Source organism: Lactuca virosa, chromosome 7 (assembly GCF_052849685.1).
Source record: "Lactuca virosa cultivar CGN04683 chromosome 7, Lactuca_virosa_CGN04683_v6, whole genome shotgun sequence".
Taxonomy (NCBI): domain Eukaryota; kingdom Viridiplantae; phylum Streptophyta; class Magnoliopsida; order Asterales; family Asteraceae; genus Lactuca; species Lactuca virosa.
Window position 1 is genome coordinate 153,539,837 of NC_136432.1, and position 21,108 is coordinate 153,560,944.

General features: G+C 38.2%; 1 pseudogene; it reads left to right on the forward strand.

Annotated features, from left to right (window-relative positions):
• Positions 1-19,735, forward strand: part of LOC145127246 (putative membrane protein At3g27390) — an 89,941-nt pseudogene extending 70,206 nt beyond the window's left edge.
• The last annotated feature ends 1,373 nt before the right edge of the window (positions 19,736-21,108 follow it).

The following is a 21,108-nucleotide window of genomic DNA, read 5'->3' on the forward strand; positions in this document are numbered from 1 at the left end:
TCAGAAGTTTCCAGTTAGCAGTAAGAAGTGTTCAGCGAGTTTTCAGCAGTGCGAGGTGAGTCTCCTCATTGTGTGCATAGGTCTACGGCCACAATGGCGACCCATTATGTTTATGTTCATGTTTATGCTTATGTATAGAAGGAAGGCCCGGGGGTTAGCCCTAGGCACTTATTGATATATGTTTCGGGTTACGACCTGATGTCGGGCGAGGCTCGAGGAATGTTAGAATGTTAGAGGTCTTTGTGATTCTTGCATGAGTCGGTATGATAGGATCCGGACCGAGGGTCTGATGTCGGGGTAAGCCCGAAGTACGTTAGATAATAGTATGTTTCCGGGCCGGGGGTCCGATGTCGGGGTATTCCCGAGCAAGATTCTTATGTAGTGCGTTAGATTATACTTGTTGTTTTTGTGATACTTGTATGTGCCTGGTAGGGAGGTGGGTGTGGGCGAGGTCCCGTATCTCATCACAAGCGGAGTATGGATGGGGTTCCATATCTCGATATTAGCAGAGCAGGGGCGAGGCCCGTGATAGGAAGGATGTGAGTGTGGGCGAGGTCCCGTATCTCACTACCAGTAGGGGTGTGGACGGGGTTCCACTACTTCAGTAGCAGACCAGGGGCGGGGCCCAAGTTAGGCGAGGCCTTAGAGCAGGGAATGCTTATGTATGTTTCAGTATGTTATTTAATCGTATGTATGTGTATGGTGGGTGAGGCCCAGAGACAGGCGGGGCCTAAAGGAAACAGATCTGCATACCGAGCGGGGCTTGATGCCAGGCGAGGCCTGATGCCGGGCGTGGCCCGATGCCGGAGCGAGTCTGATGCCGGGCTAGTCCCGATGCAGCAGGGGCGAGGCCCAGTATGTGATTATGTGTATGGTATGTGGTAGGTTGGGGAACTCACTAAGCTTCGTGCTTACGGTTTTCAGTTTTGGTTTCAGGTACTTCTGGTAGCGGAGGGAAGAGCTCGGGGTGATCGCATGGCGCACACCATTGTTTAGTCAGCCTGGGATGTTTTACTCTGATAATAAGAATATGTTTTGAATTAACACTCTGATCTTATGTGATGATTTATGTTATGGATTGACAAATATGGTTCAATTAATGTTTTAAAAATGAAATTTTTGGTCATGATTTTTGGGATGTTACAGCTTCCTTGACGGGTGGAGGGTCGTTAGCCGAACGGGTAGGACAAGGACTATAATTCTCCCTTCATTAAAAGTATTAATGAGAGATACTAAGTAACTAAACTCTTATAAATTCCCAATCTTAGTTACTTAGGAAAATGTGAATTTGGTGCTAACCCATGAAATTACACTTTGCACTTTGCTTAAGTCAGTTAGTGGAGTGCGTGTGGTTAACCGGCACACTAGCTTGATTTAACAAGGTAGGCAAAAGGTAACTTAATGTTTATCATAGTATCGGTGGAGTGCGTGTGGTTAACCGACACATCGATTGAGTGGTAAATATTAAGGGTACCAAGTATATTTGCATGGTTATTCACACCTTGTTTTGTGATCCTCGGCATCCCAGTCACAAAATTTGAGAGGGCACAATCGAGATTGAAACATGCCATTGAAAAGTTCAATGAATCTCAAAGGATCTAGGAGTTTCAAATCCAATTAAAACCTAATAAATTATTTCGTTTTTCATGGTGGAAATTGGTGAATCGTCATTCGCCTACCTTCAAATATTCTATAGCTTGGATTACGGCATCCCTCTTCCAAGTTATAAAATATTGTGTTGGGTCCTAGCCTTAATATTTCATATTGAGTGTGATATTAAGGACTTTAAATCAACTAACTTGAATATCTCCCATTGTAGATGTCTGGTTCAGACAACTATGATCTTCCCAAATCCCTAGGAACAAGCTTTCCTAATGAAGATGATGTCCCATGGTTGGTTCATGGAAATCATACTTCTCTACCTCCACCTCCTCCAATTATTCTCCCTAACCCACAAGTTCTTGAATAGTTCGAGGTCACTCAAGCCCTATTGGCAAGCAAGGTCTAGGTGTGCTCACATCTTGGAGATGAAGTCACATATTGAAAAGCCGGGAGAGTTGGGTGTCAAAGTCTTGAGAAAGTTGGCTGTTCAATCACTTCGTAAGTCACATAGTGAGTTCTTTAAGGACTACTATGTAACAGACTATGACATGACCCTTAATGATCTTATCTAGTTGCTAGGTGATGCTGAATCAGCAATTATTTGGAGCGCTGGTAAAGCAGATTAGAAGATCAACTTCCCAAACTTCCATGGACATTGACAATGGTAACATTGAAAATCCAGAAAAGCTTTCTCTTCCCAATGGAAAGGGATCGGCCATAGTCAAATCGGTTGACCAAATGGTAAAGAGAAAGGCTAAGTCTGAGACAGTCTCGTGTACCATTCCCAAAGAGTCCATAAGTTTTTGTTGCCAAAAGCAAGAGCATTGGTTGCGAAGCTGCCCGAATTACCTGAAAGTTCACTAGGATGGTAAAAGTCAAAGTTTATCTCTACTTCGGGTAAAGCCCACTATCTAACTCTGTCAAGTTCCTATTTGGAGATTCTTATTACATGATGTGACTGGGTCACATGTTGAAGTTTTAAGAATCAAAGAAAAGAGAGGAAGCTTAAAGAAGAGTAAGCTGATTCTGATCGTGAAGATGGATTTCGATCGCATGGTTCAGTGATCAAAAATTTTGAGCTGCTGCTTAAGAGTTGTGATAGATTGCTTAGGAATAGATAACAACATTGTTTTCATATGAATTTGCATTGTAAGGATAAGTTTTTCCGCAAGTTTTAAAATAAAATAAAATTTTTGATTTTATTTATTTTAAGTATCCTTACAATGGCATTTGTGAAAAATTGTTGTTTATGTGATTCCATTGATAGCAACATTGGAAAATGGATTTGATTCTGTCGTTTGTGGTAGTGTCATAATATACCAAATAAGGAAAGATTCACATCAACCAAGTTTCAGTTGGATAGAAACTTGGAATTATGCAAGTTGTATTGTATGGTGAATGAGAATGTTCATCTTTGGAAAATTAAGACTAGTTCCTTGTTCACATGTATATGTGAGTCAAGTGAAGGACTAAGGGATCGAGTACACATTCTTGTGCACTGGTCAAGTCCACCACAAAGATCGATAAGATTATTCGTCATGATTTACTGAAGTTCAGTAAATATGGTTATACTTACAAGTTTAAGTATAATTCTGAAACACTGGAAAAGTTTCAATGTATGGCAGAACGAATGAAAAGAATCAAATTAGGCAGAAAGATAAAAGTTTCTCCAATCTGAAAAGATGGGAGAGTACTTTAGTATCATGATTTATGATCATCTTAATGATTGTGATACCATATCACAATTGATCCTCTAAGGACATCTTAGTACATTTGTTTGACTAGGAAGAGGAATCGTGAATTGTTGAATTGGTTAAATTAAAAGATGGAGTCATACTTAATTCCAAAACAATTCTTAGAGTCATACTCCAATATTGTAACTTGAGTGACATATCTTAAAGAAGGTTTATTAACACTTGTCAAATGTAAGAGTAAAATGTGTTCTACTCTTGTACATTTGAAATTGGTAAGTTGTGATGTTTTGGATAAAACAGAGACCAACTAAGGCCAATTGTGTGAAGTGTTTGTCTTGATAAAAATCCGCACTATCTCTTGAATATTTGTTTTGTCAAAGAATGGTTCTTGGCAAGAGAGTCTTATATGTCAAGAGGACAATGGGAGTCTTAAGATCTTGGAAAAGCTTCACGATCTAATCAAGAATAAAAACTTGTAGTTTATCACTAGCACACGACTTGAGGTTTATAACCTATCGTGTTGACATATTCCATTTCTGTGCCCAGTCCAGTTAAAGTTGGCTTTGCATATGAGTTCTGAGTGTTCTCAATTGATTGCATAACAACTTGGAAGCAATGGCAGGCCCTTGTGCTGCTAGGTGGCAAGAAGTTAAGATTGCACAAGTTCGATCCATATGAGTTTGGATTTGTCACTAACCTTGTCTTGTGATTATGTTTTTGACAAATTCACGTGGATAGGAACACATACACCATAAAATCTAAGTGTCATAAGGTTTCTCTTCGATTAATGAAAATGATGGTGAGGAAACGCTTTCACTAAGTGGTTTTAAGTAGATAGCAATTGTGATATTTGCATTCTCAAAGTCGTTAGTGGAGCGTGTGTGGTTAACCGGCACACTAACATGGACTTGTGAGGAATGGCAAAGGTCTAAACAATTGAGACTATGATTACGGTATCCCTTTTCATAGTTCTGAAATTGTTTAGACACACATGTGTGCTATCTAAGGAAAGGTGTATGATTTTGATAAAGTTTTATCAAAGCATATCGTATCAGAATCTGAATTTTGGTAAGAAAGTCAATAAAGTATTGATTTCTAGAAATCCAGCTGATTTCTAAGTACATGTAAAAGCTAGTGGGAGCATAAGTGTTATGCTAATAATCATCATGTTAGTGGGAGCATGATAATTATGATAAGTGTTGCAAGTTAGCAATGTTAATTATAGAAAAAAAAAGGTTTCAATTAGGAAAAAGTTGTTTTGCTATAATTAAGGGAGAGGAAATTATACTTCATTTCGAATCTAAAAGCTTATATCGTGAGATTTTAATCAAATTTAGTCAAGTATATATATGAATGTTTTGTTGGAATGGTTCAACATAAGGAATTTCTATATATGGGAACATTATTTGCGTTCTAAAATTCGGTTATGATTACGACATCCCTTTTCATAATCTGAATTATGAGAACATGGCAAATAGAAATAGAAATATTATAGCAAAAGACTGATCAAGTATCATGTCTTTATGTGAGACATCATGAATTGTGACATCCCCAATTTCACGGCCAGAAAAGACCGATTTAATTTATGCTTTTAAAATAATTTCAGAGTAATCATTTGATGAAAAGTGTTGCGGAATTTGTTCCCAGATAAACATGATAACTATTTTATCAAATCATTTCCGAAGAAATGAATTTTATTCACTTAAACCATTGGGATGTCATTGTCAATACAAAAACATAAGCATAAACAAAACTTACATTCATTTACACTAGTGATCTACTTCTCTTTTAATCTCTCAGTGTAAAGCAACTTCGTATCAATACCTGTGATACAAATAAACTGAGTGGGTCAGGCTTGGAAGCCTGGTGACCATATAGGGTTTTCAACCCACAATAAATAATAAACTCTTTAAGTTTATCAATCAACAAATAATTTATTAAGTTTCATCAACCAGAAACAACCCTAATTACCCATTCCCGTTATCCTCACCTTACGTCCTTAAAACAACTATCACAAGGGACCTAGCCTAAGGATTTTCACTAAGGGTGACAACATTGCTTCGGGGGTTCCTCAGTAATTTATGTCAAATAAGACAACCAACGGGGTGACAACATTGCTTTCCTCAACAATTTATGTCAAACCAGACATCCTAACATAAAACAACCAATAAGGTGACAACATTGCTTTCCTCAGCAATTTATGTCAAATAAGACAACCAATAGGGTGACAACATTGCTTTCTTCAGCAATTTATGTCAAATAAGACAAACAATAAGGTGACAACATTGCTTTCTTCAGCAATTTATGTCAAAGGGTGACAACATTGCTTCCTCAGCAATTTATGTCAAAGGGTGACAACATTGCTTTCCTCAGCAATTTATGTCAAATAAGACAAACAATAAGGTGACAACATTGCTTTCTTCAGCAATTTATATCAAAGGGTGACAACATTGCTTCCTCAGCAATTTATGTCAAAGGGTGACAACATTGCTTTCCTCGGCAATTTATGTCAAATAGGCACGAAGTCACATCGTCGCCAAGGTTTATACAACAGGAACTAACAACGTCGATCCCCACATACTGATCCTATACAGTGATCTTACTAGATCTAGCCTAAAGGATCGATATGAACAACCAACTAACAAAACTGCTTCAGAAATCCCCTAGCAGCAAACAAGGATCGATAAAGATATTGAATGAATGGAATAAGTTTAACCACGAACCTTTGTTCGTAAAAGAAAGAACCACAAGACAATTAAGTCAGGGGTAGTTATCAATGCCTAGGCTGTGGTCTGAATATCGTGAGGTATATAACCCCCAGACTCACCCCTATCTGGCATCGGAAATGAAAACACTGATTAATGCCTAGGCTGTGGTCTGAACCTCCAGACTCACCCCTATCCGGCATCGGAAATGAAAACACTGACTAATGCCTAGGCTGTGGTCTGAACCTCCAGACTCACCCATATCCGGCATCGGAAATGAAAACACTGACTCATGAAGCTCGTCCGATCACTTCACAAAAGAAACGAAGACTCCAAAGCTCTTCAAAATAAAAGCATAGGGAAAATACTAATAAAGTACTCCCGTACGCTCCCGTACCCCGACACGTAATAGTGTCAAAAAGAAGAACTAACGGATGAACACATAGTTCAAAAACACCTAAGGAACATATAGTTCAAGAACACTTTATGAACATATATTTCAAACATACGTACCGATTACAAGTCTACTAACGTTCCACTGGACTATCTAAAATTGTCTGTGGTCGTTATCTATACTCTACTAGATGACTAGACCATCTTAAACATCCATACCTCTCATCACTTTTATTTCATCACACATCATCTAATTCATCTACCCATGTTTTACCCAACATATTTGTAGATAAAAATATATACAGTTTAAAACTTGTATAAAACATCAATTCAACAGTCACCTCAAATAAACAATTAATATATTTACACATAGCACGTATTTTAAGGTAAATACTTCATAAATATGTGTAAGGTGAAAGTGACTACACACTCACCTGATTTAATGAAAATCGGGCAGCAATTCGTTTCCTGAAACGATCGTTTCTAATAAAACCGGGAGTTTTATTGAGAAACCAGGCTCTGCGAAGGGTCGGGCTTCAAAACCGAAAAGATAAATTTTCCGGCTTCTCGGGCACTCCGGGACGTGATCCGGGCGTTGGAAATGATCTCGGGGTATCGGGGGAAGCGAAAATGGCTAAAATATTGAAAAATGGGTGAAAAATGACAAATTTGGAATTTCCCCCGAAAGATCTCGCATGGCTTCTATTTATAGGGGTCAGCTTGCGAGGGTTCGGCCGAGAAGGAGGAGTCATCGAGGCAGGTGGCATCAGGAGGCGAGGGCACGTGGCTCGGACTGGAGGAAGACACGCGTCGGACGCGTCTGACATGCGAGGGCTCGCCACCGAGGCACACGCGTCGGATGACTCAGCAGGGTCGGACACGGGGCAGCTCCTGCGAAGGCCACGTGCGAAGCTCGGACAGGTGGAGGCTTCTAAGTGGACCGGACTTCGGTCCAATGGGGAAGAAGGGTGACGACTTCGGCCCAATCAGCGGTTGCCACACGAGGCTGCGGTCCAATCAGAAGATGCCACGTGGAGGCTGCATGCGAAGGGTGACGTGGCCGAAGCCACCTATGCGAAATTTCTCGGTTTTCGCGCCAAAACTTCTAAAATCCATAACGTTTGCATACGAGCTCCGTTTTTGACGTTCTTTATATGCACGCGTAGGTAAAATTACGCTCTACAACTTTTGTTTAGACTTTGTCGGCTAATTTTGATTTTAATTTTTAAATTATTATTTTTAACAGACCTGGACAGGAAATCCGTTAAAAATTCATAACTTCTTCGACGTCCATTTTTGTCAGATTTTTTACCGTTGTGCTACTAATGATGAGACCTTCGATTCTCGTTTAGGTCGTGTCGGCTAAAAATCACTCGATCTAAAATTCGAGTTTTTAGTTGTCTACTGCTAAGCCGAAACTTCGAAAAATCATAACTTCCTCATACGAAGTCAGATTTGGGCGTTCTTTTTATACCTACTCTCAGTTTAACGAACACTACGAGTTTCATTTAGATCACTAAGGCTAAAAAGTAGTTTATCAAAAACTCACTTTTTACGACATTCGGCACCGTGCCGGTTTATCGTGAAACTTCGACAGGTCATAACTTCTTCGTTATAATTCGGATTTCAGCGTTCTTTATATTTTCGGAAACCTCGAGACATATACTACAACTTGGTTAAGATTAATCCTTCTAATTAATCTTCCATCAAAAAGTCATTTTTGATGCTTATCGTCTCTAAATTGACTAGCCCGGATCTACGAGCGTTACATGAATCGTGTCCCATATGCTTCGGATATAGGATCGATTGCATGTGCTATAATATTCATCTGTTCTAAATTTTTCCAAATGCCTAGAGAATTAAGAGGGAAAAAGTACCACAACTGGATATGACTAATTTCATTAAGCAATTGTCGAGGACAATCTAAGGTTTACCAAAGATTGGTTGCTCAGGGACACTTGGAAGTATAGTGTTAATTTTGGAAGGACCATATTGACATATTCTGAAAAGAGGCAACTCTTGGTCATAAGTGATTGTCAAAATGGAAATATGGAAATGTTTCACAGGTGGAAGTTATTCAATCTGTGTAAGATTAGGAAACTTAATGCAAGAAGGATGTTCAAAGCAATGTACTTTGAATTTGAGACTTCGTTTCCATGGAGTTGATCTCCATTGGAATACTCTGTAATGTCTGTTGACAAGTATTTGTGACTTTGTGCATAATCATTACAAGAGAATCAATGCATAGAATCTAACAGATTTAGGTAAATGGCAGGAATTTGGAATTCTTGCATTTGCGGTAAGGATTTGGGATTGTGAAATGAGTATCATTGGAATTATGTTCAATCGATCTATTTCACAAAGTAAAAGGTCATAGACAAACTTAGTGTGCATACTTGGTGTATGGCATAACTAATGTTTGGAAAAACATAGTGTGCATACTTGGTGTATGGCATGACTAGTGTTTAGAAAACATAGTGTACATGCTTGGAGCATGGGACAACTTTTGTTTTTAATTCAAGTATAAAGTTGATAGTTTGGAACAGTATGCAATGAATAATGTGTAATCAATATGGTGATAAATAAAAGGTGTTCTATTTATATTCATAAGTTCTGAGACCATATTGGATTCGATTATTCTTGTGTTTCACTTTGCATGTTTTGACTTCCAGAATAACTACGTCGTTCTTCCTGAATGACTAAGTTATTCAAACCATCCACAGTCAATAATACGTCGGAAGTAGGTATTAAGGCAAGACTGTCATAAGCTGGTTTGTAGATGTCCAAGGTAGTGGACATAGCAAGAGTTGCTACAACATTCATGAGTGCTCATAAGTTCTGAGTATTGGATTAAACCCACGCTCATTTGACTCACTTCATGGATTTTATCACGAGTGATCATGAGACGATAATATCTTATATTCTTCAAACCTAGAGATATGAGTTGTTACCTATGAGTTGGTTATACATTGATTGTACGAAAACGCATTGGCAACTCGATGTTATAAAACATGCCTTTGTGTATGATTCGAAGTTTATCCATTCCTTTTACCCTTATAGGGATTAAAGCGATATTTGTGGGCCCCTCGATGATTTAGTGATGACACCTCGAAGTGCTTAGCCAAGCCTGGACTGATTTGATTTGTTCAATTAGTCGGTCGTCATAAATCGGAAATCGGGAAACAACAAATGGACAGAGAGAATGATTATAATCCATGTCTCAGTCCATATGATATCTAGAATGGAGGAATATATGATCCCTTATCTAATGGACGCGTCACTGATTTGTTCAGAGTTCGACAGCAACTTTTAAGAGCTATGATTGTTAGTCGGGTTTTGAAGTCATACGCAGTGTCTAAATCCATAACTATAATTGGTATGTACTTGACCCGATTGGCATGGTCCATTTGGGTTGCATGGCATCGGAACAATTTGGATAGACTTTTGTGAGAAAATGATATTTATGATTTGTTAATATATTATAAGTTCTAATATATTAATATGAAATCATATTATTTAATTAGTATTGATCAAGAATTAATTTGGAATTAATTTAGTGATCAAAAGAGGCTAATTAAATATAGACTCTTATATATATATATATATATATATATATATATATATATATATATATAATGGGCCAAGGTTTATTTAGGATAGGCTAAGAGTGTATGGAAGTCCATGGATAGTCCATGGAGCTTTTAACCCATGGATCCTATGTAAATGAAAGGTCATGGGTATTAGGGTTTACATGGATGTAACCCTAATCCTCCATAATATATAAAGGAGTCATTGGTTCACAAAATTGGCACTAGTGTGTGTACACATGAGGGCTAGCCGATTTGAGCATTGGAACCTTTTCTCTCAAGTTATTCCAAGATGTTGGTGATGTTGTGTGAACCATTTGAGGTGTCACACTTGAGGCACTAGGCTCTTAAGCTCCATGGAATCAAGCTACAACAAAGAGGTATGTAATTCTACTAGAATTTATATTATATGTACTTCATATTATGCTAGTTAGAACAATACCTTGGAAAATTGATATTTGCATGTATAATAGAGAAAACATAGATCCAAGGTATTTAGGGTTGCATGTACACCTTAGGAGTGTTAGAATGCTCAAAACCCTTCAGAATCAGCTACGGTCTCCTGCTTAGAACTTTTCCAAGTCACTACTCCTCCATTTAGGGTAAACACCCAGCCCGAATGAGAGCGAAAATTATCTCGGTCGGTCTGAAAACTAGCATCACTATACCCTCGCACTCTTAATTCATCACTCCCACCGAGGATAAGGAACCAGTCCTTAGTCCTTCGTAGGTACTTAAGAATGTTCTTTACCGCAGTCTAGTGAGCTCTACCAGGATGCCCTTGATATCTGCTGACCATGCTCAAAGCGAAGGACACATCAGGGCGAGTACATGTCATAGCATAAATGATCGAGCCAACAGCGAAAACATATGGTACTCGGCTCATCTCTACTATCTCGGCATCGGTACTCGGGTTTTGAGTCTTACTCAACTTGGTATTGCTCAGGATTGGTAACTGCCCTTTCTTGGAATTTTCCATGCTAAAACGTTTTAACACTTTGTCCAAGTAGGTGCTCTGACTAACTCCTATTAGTGTCTTACTCCTATTTCTCAATATCCTTATCCCTAGAATATAAGCAGCTTCTCCGAGGTCCTTCATAGCGAAACACTTCCCAAACCAGGACTTAACCTCCTGCAAGGTTGGGATGTCGTTTCCTATGAGCAATATGTCATCCACATAAAATACGAGGAAGCTAACTATACTCCCACCATCTTTGATATATACGCAGGACTCATGTAAACATCTTCAACCAACTTCAGCCAACTTCCCATGTAAACATCTTCAGCCAACTTCCCATTAAGGAAAGTGGTTTTGACATCCATCTGCCATATTTCATAATCATGAAACGCATCTATGGATAGCATAACCATTATAGATTTGATCTTCGCTACCGATGAGAAGGTCTCATCATAGTCAACTCCAGGAGTTTGAGTAAAGCCCTTCGCAACCAATTGTGCCTTATATGTGTGTACTTTCCCATCCATGTCAGTTTTCTTCTTGAAGATCCATTCGCACCCGACTGTCTTACGACATGGTACATTGTCAACCAAGTTCCAAACTTGATTGTCATACATGGACTGAATCTCGCTGTCCATAGCCTCTTTCCACTTCGCATACTCTGGGCCCGCCATGGCTTCCTTGTAGTTGTTAGGTTCATCCAAATTTACCAGTGTGATATCATTGATAAACGTATCACCTTCAGTAGTAATATGGAAACCATAAAACTCAGGTGGAACACTAACTCTACTGTAACGTCTAAGAGGTAGGGACTCGTTAATCGGTTCAACAGGAGTTTCCTCCTCGGGTTGATCGCTAGTGTTAGAGGTTCCTTCACCGCTTGATTCTTGAAGCTCTTCAAGATCAATTTGCATCCAACCGTCCTATTGGCATACGAGTTCTCGCTCTCGGAAAACCCCTCTCCTCGCAACTAAGACAACATTTTCCTTCGGTCTATAGAAGAGATATCCAAAGGACTTCTGCAGATAGCCGATGAAAATACATCGCTCACTATGAGGTTCGAGTTTGTCGTGAGTCTCTCGTCTTACGAAAGCCTCGCAACCCCACACCTTGATATGTGACAACGAGGGAACCTTCCCTGTCCATGTCTCGTGAGGTGTTTTGGTAACCTTCTTAGTTGGGACTAGATTAAGGATATGGGCGGCGGTCTATAAGGCATACCCCCAGAATGAGATAGGTAACAAAGCACGACTCATCATGGAACGAACCATGTCCAACAAGGTTCGATTGCGCCTCTCAGCCACACCATTAAGTTGTGGTGTCCTAGGTGGCTTCAATTGCGAAACAATTCCACGTTCCTTAAGATACTCGTGGAACTCGATACTAAGATACTCACCACCTCGGTCGGATCGAAGCATCTTTATCTTCCTGCCCAGCTAATTCTCCACTTCTTGCTTAAACTCTTTGAACTTTTAAAAGGTTTCTAACTTGTTCTTGATTAAGTAGATATACCCATGTCTGCTATAATAATCGGTAAAAGACACATAGAAGCGGTTCGCATCTCTTGTGGTGGATATAAAGGGTCCACACACATCCATATGTATGAGATCCAATAAACCATCACCCCTTTCACAAGTACTAGTGAAGGGTGACTTGGTCATCTTTCCAAGTAAACAAGACTCGCACGTGTCATCCGAACTAAGGTCGAATGAATCCAATACTCCATCCTTTTAGAGTTGGGCTATGTGTTTCTTGTTAACATGTCCAAGACAACAATGCCACAAGCATGCCTTGTGCAAACCATTGGATGAATCAATATGCAACACATTATTTCCTAAGTTGTCTACAACTATCACAACTTCATATATACCATTACAAGGTAATGCTTCAAAATAGAAAGTACCATTCAAGAAAGCATTAATAGAACTAATTTCATTATTAAACGAAAATCTAAAACCTTGTTTATACAAACCATGAAAAGAAATAATGTTTCTCGCCATTTCTGACGAGTAGCAACAATCATTTAAATCTAACCCATAACCCACTACTAAGAAATAAAGAGTAAACTCCAATCTTGGTGACAGGAGGCACTTTCATATTCCCCATGATTAAGTTCATCTTCCCGTGCTCCACATCCCTACTTCTTCTTACACCCTGCAAATTAGAACAAATGTGAAAACCACATCCTGTATCAAGGACCCAAGAGACAGCATGTGATGAGTTGTTAGATTGAATAGTGTAAATACCTACGAAGGTGGGCTTTATCTTCCCATCCTTGATGTCTTGCAGATATTTGGGGCAGCTTCGTTTCTAATGCCCTTTGTCGTGACAGTGGAAGCACTCTGCATCCTTCAGATTAAAAGAAAGGAGTAGCAAAACCTGCTTTGGTCCCACTAGAAGAGGATCCATCATGGGACTTTCCCTTGTGGCTCTTAGAAGGAGCCTTCCTCTTCTTTCCTTTCCCTTGTCCAATTACCAAGACAGGGGCAGCAGCAGTAGGAGTAGTGTGACAACCGTTAAATTCTGTTCAAGTCAAAGTCAAATAAAGTCAACAAGTCAAACCGGTCAACTCTACTAACTCTTGTATACTAGGATTTACGTTATGTAATTATTGTACAACACGCTATTTTAATAAGAAGTCATCACTTGGAAAGTTCGTATGTGTAGGATTCTTGAGCCCTAATCGGGGTAAGTGATGTAGCAAAGCGATAAAACACTATTACATACCCTTCGGGGTGTGTAAGACTCTTAAACATGGCTTAACGGGGTTTACGGACCTTGCGTTACAAAGCCAATCTCTTTCACTCTATCTCTCCCTACCTCAAATCTCTCCCAAATCTCTCTAAGTATGAGAAATCTCTCCAAGAATGTGAAATATCTCCCAAATCTCTCCAAATATGTGAAATCTCTCCCAAATCTCTCTAAGTATGTCAAATCTCTCCCAAATTTCTCTAAAAATCTCTCTCAACTTCTTATAATCACTCGGGGCATCCCGACCCTTAATTTAGTCAAAAACCGCTCGAAAACGGAAGTTTACGCGAAAAACAGTGTTAAGGAGCCGAAACCTCTTAAGGAGCCGAACCCTCTTAAGGAGCCGAAACCTCTTAAGGAGCCGAACCCTCTTAGGAACCGAACCTCCCTTAAGGAACCGAAACCTCTTGAGAACCGAAACCACCTTCCTGAACCGAACCTGCTAAGAAACCGAACTCACCCTTCGGTCCGAGATACTACCTTCGGTCCGAGATACTACCTTTGGGTCCGAGATGCGAAGCTGCTCAAGACCGAACCCTACTCTCGGTTCCCATCTACTTTAGGTTCTAATGGCTAGGACCGAACCTCCGACCCTGAACTTCGGATATTCGCAATTATTACCCGGTTTTCAATATTTTTAGCATTTTGAGCCTGTTTTTCGTGATTTTAACGCGGGATTTTCACCCAAACTTATATTTTTACATATAAGACCCCATATTTCCATAATCTAATCACATTTTGAGGGTAATCATTATCTAAGACTAAAAATATAGTGGGTAAGATATGGAGTGGAGTGTTGACTTATCCTTTGGGCAAGGACACAAGTTACCTCCCATACCCACTCCAAGACCATCCCCAGTTACTATTCCACCATACCTGGTCATTTCATTGTCCCTTTTCCCACTCTTTTCAGCCAAACACTTTGACTCAAGGATATAAAAACCCTTATCTTTTCTCCCATTTCACTCACACTCCACCAAGAAGCAAAAACTCATTCTCTCTCACTATCTCTCTCTAATCTCGAAAAGTCCAAGGTTGATCACAAGTTCTTCATCTACTCCTAGTAAGTAATATCACTCCTCACATGATTATTTCTCCTTCTTTCTACTTAAATCATGGATATCTTACACAAACATCGTCATATTTGTGTTAGATCTTCGATTCTTCAAGCATCTTCTAAAGTGTTCTTGAGTTGAACACTCCCTTTCTTCATCATCCATCTTCTGAAACCTCACAAGGTGAGTTCATACCCCTATCTTTTCACATTTTTCTTAAGTTTTAAGGGGGGGAATACAGGTTAAAACACCAAGAACACAACTAAACTCATTCAACAGCTTTCATTAGAAAAGTTTAACTCCATTCACAGACTATTTTGGTCAACTTAAACATTTTAGTTTTCAAAACTGTATTAGCTGCAAATAGTTCAGGTTCATACCTTTAAAATGACTACTTGCACATCACCATACGATTTTTCTACAATATATGGTGATTTTTACAAAACGGCCTATCATTTCAAGAACAAATCCGGACCAGTCTGTGAATATGGACTTTTTCACACAAGTGGGAAGTCACTAAAAATCATAATAAAATTTATGAACAAACCAGACACATTTTCCAAACTCTCAGAATTTAGAGATTCTGATTTCGACTTTTGATGATTTTTCTATAAATCTTCTAAGAACAGGAATAGAAATGTTAATACTAGAAAAATGTTATCTATTTCACTTACACCTTGTAACTTGTTGAGCAAGGTGTGTATCATTATGTGCATATATGTGTTATATTATATGTCATTTTGTCTTGGTAAATAGACATACAACAGAAAACAAATGGATTTTTACCTCCACAAATATGGTAATTAATTAAAATAAACAAAGTTTATATCCATTGCATACAAACATTTTGATAAACTATTGTAAGTATAGTTTATGTTCACTACTACTACTATCATTTGATAAACTATAATAGGTATAGTTTATGATGCACTACACAACAAGTTCATTACTAGAGGTTTCATTTACACAAAAAGGGTTTTCCTTCACTACACGTAAATCCGTTAATGACTAAATTGTGAGACATTCGCTTCATGTTACTTTTCATGTAATGCACTATAAGTCCTGTATTGTAACCAGATTCTCTTTGAGGGAGAGCGTGATAGTTGTGTATAGATCTATATTGGGATTGACACCCTACACCTTGCTGTTAGCTATAGTAGGACCTCGAGGTCTACGGGTGACAAATGTCATAACATTTCCGACGCCTGAAGAACGTCGTTTCAGGCCATCTAGGTCATAGCATGGTTATAATAACTCACATAAAGTATTAACAACTCATAGGAATTACGAGAATTTCATTAAATTAAACGAGTTTATGTCAATTTAAACTTGCATTGTTTTACTATAAGTATGGAAATTACTTGTACATTTTGGTCTTTGGATTTAAGGCTGCAATTCACACTCTAAGGAAAATATTGGATTTTTCTGGAACAAACATTACTTTTACAAAGGAAAAGGTTTTCATCACTACATTCAAAAGCTTATGAACTCACCAACTTAATTGTTGACACTCTTTCAAAACTACTTATATTCTCAGGAAATCAATAAGCAGGTAATCAAGGGCTTTTGAGGATGGGACGTTAAGGCGTCATATATTTCATTTTTGTCTACATAATGTAATTGATTTGGAAACATGTAAACTTATACTATGGTGTAACTTTTTCAATTATATTTATGTTGGTTGTGTTTACTTTGATCACTATTGCGATTGTTGTTATGATACTATACATGAAGTCCTCCACCCCCGGACGTTTCCGCCATCCTTGGTTTGGGGGTGTGACAAGTAGATGCAATAGATTTTCCTTTCAGACTACTCTCAGCAGTCCTTAGCAGGCCTTAAAGCTTGCTTAGAGTGACCTCCTCCTTGTTCATATGATAAGTCATATGAGACTGATCATAACAAGGAGGTAAAGAGTGTAGGATAATATCTATGGCCAACTCTTCATCGAAGTTGACATTCAACTTCAGCAAGCGGTCCACAAACCTTTGCATGTTTTGTAAGTAGGCCGTGATGGACTCTCTGTCCTTCATCTTTGTAGTGATCATGGAGGCGATGATCTCGTAGCTTTCCTGCCTAGTACTTTGATGGTACCTTTCCATCAAGTCTTGGTGCATCTCGTATGGATAGTAGTCCTCGTAGGACTTTTGGAGTTCAACAGTCATGGTCGCAAGCATGATACACGACACCATTGTCGCGTCCTTCTCATGAACATTATATTCAGTGATTTGCTCGGGAGTGGCAGTGGTATGGTTAATCTCCTTTAGCTCCTTGTCAAGAACATACTCCTTGTCCTCATAACGGGTGATCATGTGAATGTTACGAATCCAATCGTTAAAATTGGATCCATCAAAGATCACCCTCCCACATAAGTTCATGAGGGAGAAAGAGCCAGAAGCGTTGTTGTTTGAAGTTGACATCTGAAAAGGAAAAAAGACAAAGTTTATATTAGATAAGAATCCTTAATATAACACCCAAATGAAATATTAAGGCTATGGCCCAACACAATATTCTACAATTCGAAATAGGGAGGCCGTAATCCAATTGCAAAATATTTGAAGGTAGGTAAATGACGATTTACCAATTTCCACCATGAAAAACGAAAAAGAATATTAAGTTTTAAATGAATTGAAATTCCTAGATTCTCTTGAGATTCATTGAACTTTTCAATGGCATGTTTCAGTCTCGATTATGCCCTTCAAGTTTATGACTGGGATATCGAGGATAACCATGCAAATGTGATTGGTACTCTTGATGTCATTTATCACCTAATCAATGTGTCGGTTAACCACACACGCTCCATTGATCTATGACAAACATCAAGCTACCCTTTGCCACCCTTGCTAGTCCCAAATTAGTGTGCCGATTAGCCACATATGCTCCACTAATGACTTGGCAAGGTGCAATGTGCAATTTCATGGAGTAGCATCTTTTTCACATTATTCCTAAAGTAACTAAGATTTGGGAATTTATGAAAACATTTAGTTACTTTATAAAATCATTATACTTATTAATGAGGAATTAGATGTCCTATCCTACCCGTTCGCCTAACGACCCTCTGCCAATCAAGGAAGCGGTGGGTGAAAGTAGACACCCATTCAACCGCCATTTTATAGGAAGTTTCCTTATACCCCCTTATAGATCGGTTTCGTGAATGAGGCCTACTAACGGTAAGACTGACTCGTCTTATACATACATATATATATATATATATATATATATATATATATATATATATACATATATATATATAAGTATTAATCCTTTAATATTATAATAGTATAAGGGTTGAATTTTAAACTTTTAAAACTCTAGGGTTTAGAATTTAAATATTTCAAAATTAAAACTTTTTATTCAAAATTTAAAGACAAAATTGAAAAAATGGTCCTTGTGGTATGTATTTTTTGGGGGTTTTGGTCCAAACCACGACTTTTTTGGCTTCGTGGTCCTTTTGGACTGGTTCGTTTGTGAAAATGGTCCCTGTAGTTAACTCCCGTTAAAAAGAATCTGTTAACCCCCTCATGTGCCTTCCACATGAGGGTATTTCCGTCTTTTTACTTATAGGGACCATTTTTGCATAAGAAAAAAACCCCTTTATATATCATTTCCCCAACGACTGTTCTTCCCCAATGTTCTTCACTATGGTTGGTTGTCTCCATCGCCGACAGCCTCCTCAACGGAATAAGTTTTGGGTTTTTTCTCTCCGTCAATCGCAACCTTTGAAGTTATTGGCACAGATCACAAAAACAAGTGCTTCCATTGCTTTGTTGTAAGTAGAATTAGCATCAAACATCAAAAAATCCCGATTAATGAATCATCATCGATTTCTCTTCTGATTTCTTGCTTCAGGATGGATGTTTTTCTACACTCGAAGGAAGTTGCACTGTGTTTCAAAATTTTACAGATTTTGCTTCCATTCTTACTTCTCATTCATGGACGATCTCAGTGAAGAAATTCCCGCCGGCGTGAAACCAGTCAACATCAGGTTCGTAAAATGATAAAAATCCAATCTTTATTATAGTTCTCAACAGCACCCAGTTTGTAAAACTCATGGATTTCCGAACTTTTATAAAATTACATCACAGATTATCCAAATTGACAAAGAGTTTATTCATCATCCCCATTGCTATCACCATTGATGTACCACTGATAACCGGTGTTGCTCTATGGAAGAGTCCATACATGCTGATTATCGGATGGAAGAGACTATTAGAAGACTTAATCGGGAGAGAAGGCCCTTTTTGGAAACTGTTTGTATGCCTTTCGTCGGACTTTCCATCGTCTTATGGCATTTAGCAGTCGCTGGAGATGTAATCGAGTCTCTATTCTCCAGTTTTGGTCTTGCTCTATATAACGCCAAAAAACAGAACCCCATCCCTAATTCCAAATTCTAAACACAAAGTCGCTAAATCTGCTTTTCTTTTTCAGGAAGATTCAATCAAGTTTGTATTTACGTACATCGTGGTTGTGGTTTCATTGTTTGATGAGTACACAAACGACTTGATTTACTTAAGAGAAGGATCATGTTTTCCTAGGTATATGTATATAACTATATATCGTCACTACTTTTCCATTTTGATCGTGTTCTTTATGGTTTTTTTTTCTGGAAATCTTTTCAACTGCAGACCAATATATCATGAGAACATGAAAGCATCTAATGGGTCAGAGAAAAGGAATTCAATTGATATCAAGAACGAAAAGGAAAGTTCAACAGGGTCATGATTAGTTTCACAACGTTCAAAAACTTTGAAACATGCTCTTCAACAGTACACACCTGTGAAAGTTTGGGATTGGTTGTTCAAGTCATGTGAGGTGAATGGAAGAATACTTTTTCGCGATGGTTTGATAGATGTTAAAGACATTAAAGAATGTATAGTGAAGGGGAAATGTAAGAAACTAGGGATCAAATTACCCACGTGGTCTATATTACAGTGTCTTCTTGCTTCAGCAAAATTTAATCTTCAGGTGAAGGTATTGTATCTTGAGGCATAAGAAAATAGTCGTTGGGGAAGAATAGTGAAGAACGTTAGGGAAGAACAGTCGTTGGGGGAGAAGCTGGAAATAGAAAATGATATATAAAGGGGTTTTTTTCTTATGCAAAAATGGTCCCTAGAAGTAAAAAGACGAAAATACCCTCACGTGGAAGGCACATGAGGGGGTTAATGGATTCTTTTTAACGGGAGTTAACTATAGTGACCATTTTCACAAACAAACCAGTCCAAAAGGACCACGAAGCCAAAAAAGTCGTGGTTTGGACCAAAACCCCAAAAAAAAATGCATACCACAGGGACCATTTTTGCAGTTCTGTCAAATTTAAATTTCAAAACTTGAGGGAAAATTTTCAAACTTTTCAAAATATCTTTTTAGATCAAATTTGAAAACAATTAAATAATCATATAATTAATTTTTATCACATAATTTGACCTAATCCACTTTCAAAACAAGATAATTCAAATGAAATAATAAAAATAATTAATCATATCATATAAACTAGTAATTATCTTATAATTTGACAATTATCTTCTAATTGGATGAGGATAATCATTACCATATTGTAAAATCGAATTTTATCAGTCAAAATAGTTTATGGTAATTATCCTAACCCAATTATGGTCAGAATCCCGAAAAATCTGCCAACAGACGAGCCGACTCGTCGAGTGAAACTTTGGACTTGTCGAGTAGCCCTGACTCGTCGAGTTCAAAACAGATTGCAATTTTTCGACTTTTTCCAGCTTTGAACAATTAAGCAATGCATCATATACAACAGAAAAACGACCTAGTCTTTGATACCACTGATGGGTTTTTAGCATTACATCAATCCTATGGTGCACATGCAACCCTAAAGCTTTGGATCTAGGTTATCTCTAATTGTACATGCAATAATATTCATCCAAAGCATCAAGCCTAAAACTAGCATACAATTTTCGATTTTGACATAAGAACCATGTTAGAAGATTACCTTTCTGTTGTAGCTAGAAGATCTTCAACCTTTGAGAGCTTTAGTACCTCAAATGCAATACATCTAATAGATCACAAACAACAAAAACAAGTTGAAAGAATATGAGAGAGTGGTTAGGAGGCTAAATTCAGCTGGTACTCTTCTAGGGTTCAAGTGGCCGAATTCTAGAGTCCCAAGGGGTCTTTATATAGCTGAGCTGCTAGGGTTTCAGTCAAAACCCTAATCTGATTGCTTAGGCCTTAAGCAGTCTAGTAGATCCTTCTAGAAGATCCCTTTGGACGATTTCTATGTGGGCTACACATAGAAATTCGTCCACCTCTCCTTAAGGGTCCACAAGTCCGACTTTCAATTATCATATAACTGCAATATCAGTCCCCTTAATTTAATTAATCTCTTTTGATCATCA